At 40.4% G+C, this 4,653-nt stretch overlaps 1 pseudogene; it reads right to left on the bottom strand.

The window, feature by feature from the left end:
• Positions 1-285: 285 nt before the first annotated feature.
• On the bottom strand, positions 286-1,465 carry LOC100350691 (large ribosomal subunit protein eL21 pseudogene; annotated as a pseudogene).
• Between the last annotated feature and the right edge of the window lie 3,188 nt (positions 1,466-4,653).

Here is a 4,653-nt window from a genome sequence, read left to right on the forward strand (position 1 = left end):
GATTGAATTAGTAATGAAAAAGTTTTCTACATACAAAACTCTAGGCCCTGATGGCTTCATTAGGAAATTGTGCCAAATGTTTAAATGAGAGAATTAACACCAATCCTTTACAAACTCTTCCAATAAGTAGAAGGGAAAGAAATACTTCTCGGTTTATTTTGAAACCAGTATTGTCCTGAGATAAAAATCAAAGATATCATAAGAAAAGAAGACCACAGACCCAATATTCTTATGATTACAGATGAAAAAATTTATAACAAAATATTAGCAAAGCAAGTGCAGCAACATATCAATGAATTTCACACAATGACCTTAGGGATTTAACTCAGGAATACAAGATTGGTTATATACACAAAAATCAAGTCATCTAATATAATATATTAACTGAATAATAGACAAAAAATTAATGATCATCTCAAAGGTCATAGAGAAAGATTTGACAAAATTCAGTCCATTTCCATAATAAAAAACTCTCAGCAAAGTAAGGTGCCTTATCAACGTAAAAAGGTATCTACAAAAAAAAAAAAACCTCACATATAATATCATACTTAAAGAATGAAAGACTAAAGCTTTTCTATTAGGAACTGGAACAAGACAAAAAAGTGTCTGGTCTCATCACTTCAATTTAAAATTGTATTGAAGATTCTAGCCAGAGAAATTAGTCAAGAAAAGGAAAAAGGAATGCAGATAGGAAGAGAAATAGAGCTATGTCGAAGTGCAGATATGATGTTCTATATGTGGGTTTGAAACCAAACTCCACAAAAGATTCCATAGTATCTGTATGTTTCCAGAGACCTGAATAACTTTCATTTTAGGATCCCACAAAGTCTTGTCTTTATATTTCTTTCTTTTTTTGTCTTTTATTTATTTACTTTACACTTATTATGCCATGAATTCATAAGGAATGGGTTCCAGCAGCTCAGGCTCCTTTCCATTGGTTCTGACAAAGTGGGCTTTGGGTGGAGCAGGCTGACGCTTTAGTTGAACCCAGGTACCCTTCTCTTTGGCTTCCTTCTTTTTCTGATCATTTTCCTTCACACGTTTCAAGAAGCTATCTCGGCTCTTACAGTGTTTAATGTGTTCAATACACACATTTATTCTCTTGGCAAGAATCTTCCCCTTCACTTGTTTGTTTACAACAATGCCAATGCTGGGTAGCATTGTAGACTCTTCCAGTTTTGCCATGGTAACATTTATGGGGCATTCCTTTTTGAACAGTACCCATTCCCTTGATGTCCACAAAGTCACCTTTCTTGTAAATGCGTCTGTATGTGGCCAAAGGAACAACTCCATGTTTTCTGAAAGGCCTGGAGAATATGTACCGGGTACCTCGCCTCTTTCCCTTTGTGTTCATCATCTTGGCGAATTACTGGAAGATGGTGGCTCTGGCCGAAAGCTGTCTTTATATTTCAAAGATGGCCTTCCTTACCCGTTGCTTCTTTTCCAGTGCTTAAAAGTCAGTGATAGAGTAACGTAAGAGAGAATTCAAATCAGGGCCAAACCTGTAATATAAAGGCCAGAGCTGAGGAAGTAGTGTTGAAATTAGGTGTTGATGAAACTTTATTAATTAGCTAACATCAGTTACAAAGTCAGAAACTGGGAAGATCGGAAATAAACTGGAAAGTGGAGACTAAGTCAGGTTGAGGCATGTAGTTCCAGACAGAGTGGAAAATGTGTGGGCATCAGAGGTCTGATTTTATGACTCCAATGGCATGGTGTGGGGAAAGGCCTGATGACTTATAGTAGAAAGGCTTAAGATATTCTGCCTCTAGAGACAACCTTTCATGAGAATATACCCAGTATTCCACCAGCTCTTCCTCCCCACCCCTGGGCTTTTATCTAACTGCTTCATGACATATGTGAAGCTACTTCATCAAGTTCAAGGAAATAGAATTAAAAGTAAGGGTTTATTTTGGTGATGGTGGTACAAACAATATTTTTTTTTCCAGAATGAATGGAAAACGTGTAGTGTGATAGAACTATGTATGCACAAATCTCATTGCCAAAACCATGTTTTGGAGGGAAAATAATATTCATTCTGATAAACAGTGTATTCTTGCTACTATTATCAGCTACTTAATTTTACATATTTTTTATTTTCAAAATCCAATAAACTTAGCCAGAATCTATGCCCAAGGGAATGACTGCCTTTTCATCTAAATTGCAAAGACTAAATGTGTTTAAACTTCCTGTCTTCACTGTAAGATTCTTCCTATTTTTTCCTTGAAAATAATAATAAGAGGCCTACCAAAAACAGGGCTTCAAGAGTGGTCTGCCCCAGTGCTGGCAATAAAGGGATGTATTGTCTGTAGAGAGTTTAAAATAAATAATACTGATGACAGCTTAGTGCACCTTTTATTGTCACTGTGACCTAAGCATTCTTAATAAAATCAGTGATAAAGCACTCCTCCATCCATGGCAGACCACGCCTACCACTGCACCCTTGAATCACCACTGTACTCATTATATTCCAGGATTTTTGCAGGCATTGCCTTATGAATTCTCATAACTCTCTAAAGTAATTATTTTCATTTTACAAAGATGCAAAATTGAATTTCAGAGAGGTTAACTCATGCAAAGTTAGGAAAAAAAGATAGTGAATGTTGTGGCTTTGCCTCAGTTCAAAGAGTTTTACAAGAAATAGAACTAAACAGTTGGCATCAGAATTGGTACCCATTAGTTGGTGTCACCTAAATAAAAGCCAGATTTTTACTTCAGTTGGTGTCTGGTGAGTCCACAGTCTATGCTCTTTTTTTTTCTTTTTTTTTTTTTCTTTTTGACAGGCAGAGTTAGACAATGAGAGAGAGAGACAGAGAAAAAGGTCTTCCTTCCATTGGTTCACCCCCCAAATGTCTGCTACGGTCAGCACTCTGCGCCGATTCGAAGCCAGGAGCCAGGTGGTTTCTCCTGGTCTCCCATGCGGGTGCAGGGCCCAAGCACTTGGGCCATCTTCCACTGCCTTCCCGGGCCACAGCAGAGAGCTGGCCTGGAAGAGGAGCAACTGGGACAGAATCCAGCGCCCTGACCGGGACTAGAACACTGGGTGTCGGCGCCACAGGCGGAGGATTAGCCTAGTGAGCCGTGGCGCCAGCCACACAGTCTATGCTCTTAAACACAACAAAATACCACTATTGTAGAAGTGTCTTGGTTTAAGGCTTTGGGACAGTTTCCTCTGGTTTAAGGATTAGAATTGTGTAGAGGGGCTGACGCTGTGGTGCAGTGGGTTATTGCCCTGGCCTGAAGCACCGGCGTCCAATTTCGGTGCCGGTTCGAGACCCCGCTGCTCCTCTTCCAATCCAGCTCTCTGTTATGGCCTGGGAAAGCAGTGGAAGATGGCCTAAGTCCTTGGGCCTCTGCACCCACGTGGGAGAGCTGGAAGAAGCTCCTGGCTCCTGGCTTTGGATCTGCACAGCTCCAGCAGTTGTAGCCGACTGGGGAGTGAACCATCAGATGGAAGACTGCTGTCTCTCTCTGTCTCTCTGTCTCTGTCTCTCTCTGCCTCTTCTCTCTGTGTAACTCTGACTTGCAAATAAATAAATAAATCTTAAAAAAATAAAAAATAGAATTGTGTAGAAAGAATTATCTGCCAAGAACAAGAACGGAATGGTAAGAACACTGGATTTGGAGCCTACCACATTAAGATTGAATCTTGACTCTACTGCCTACTAACTGAGTGATCCTGGGCAATTCATTTCACCTCAGTGAGCCTCACGTTCCACACTGTAAATGTACACCTGCTCCACACAGTTGCTTTGAGGGTTAAATGACCTGGAGTATAGGAAAGTGACTGGCACATAAAAGGCATTCAACAAATGCTGGTTTCCTTCCTTAACACTCGACCAAAGAAAACTATCTAGAGTTACAGCCAAAGTCCAAATTTATCATGATCCTATGCCCCTACAAACAAAGGCATCATCCCCTCTCCCTCAATTTCTAGCCCACCTACCCCAACGCAGTTAAGGAAATCTTGCAATTCTGCATGAAAACAAGAAGCTTCATCTTGTGGGAATAGATGAGTAGATTAGTATGACTTGGACTATGGGTAGCAGAAAAGCTAACATAAACTAACTTAAATGAGTTAATTTTTTTTTATCTCACATGACTCAAAGTCCAAAAATATTACAGGTTTTGAACACGGTAAAATCAGGTCCCCAGTTGTATTTCTCTTAGCGCAGCCCTCCTCTATGTGTTTACACTTTGGTTTCAATGGCTTCCTTCAAGGAAAGTGACTGTCAAAAGTCATCAAGGGAGTAGCCAGGATCCAGGAGTTTCTTCTGGGTCTCCAACACAGGTGCAGGGGCTCAAGGACTGAATAAAATCAGTGTCTGTTATAAAATTCAACAATGGCCACTGCGATGATGTTTAAATTATGCAAGAGTTTCATTCTTACTCCCAGTACAGACTTTTCAAGGTCACCCACCAGAGGCATCAGTACCCAGCTTTTCAATGAAAATCTGAATATGGGATGGAAAATAGATGACTACTACGTGAAGTAACTTGTTGCAGTTGATTTCTCAACAATGTTGCAGTGGATTCGTTACTGAGAGGAGGAGCATGGTGGGGGCAAGAAGCGTGGAGTCACCACACAGACCCTGGGAGTCCGGTGAAAGCAGGCCTGAGGAGAGCAGCCCACAGACTCGTTTATTTCAGTTG

Source organism: Oryctolagus cuniculus, chromosome X (assembly GCF_051225735.1).
Source record: "Oryctolagus cuniculus isolate XC-2025 breed Fujian yellow rabbit chromosome X, ASM5122573v1, whole genome shotgun sequence".
NCBI classification, from domain to species: domain Eukaryota; kingdom Metazoa; phylum Chordata; class Mammalia; order Lagomorpha; family Leporidae; genus Oryctolagus; species Oryctolagus cuniculus.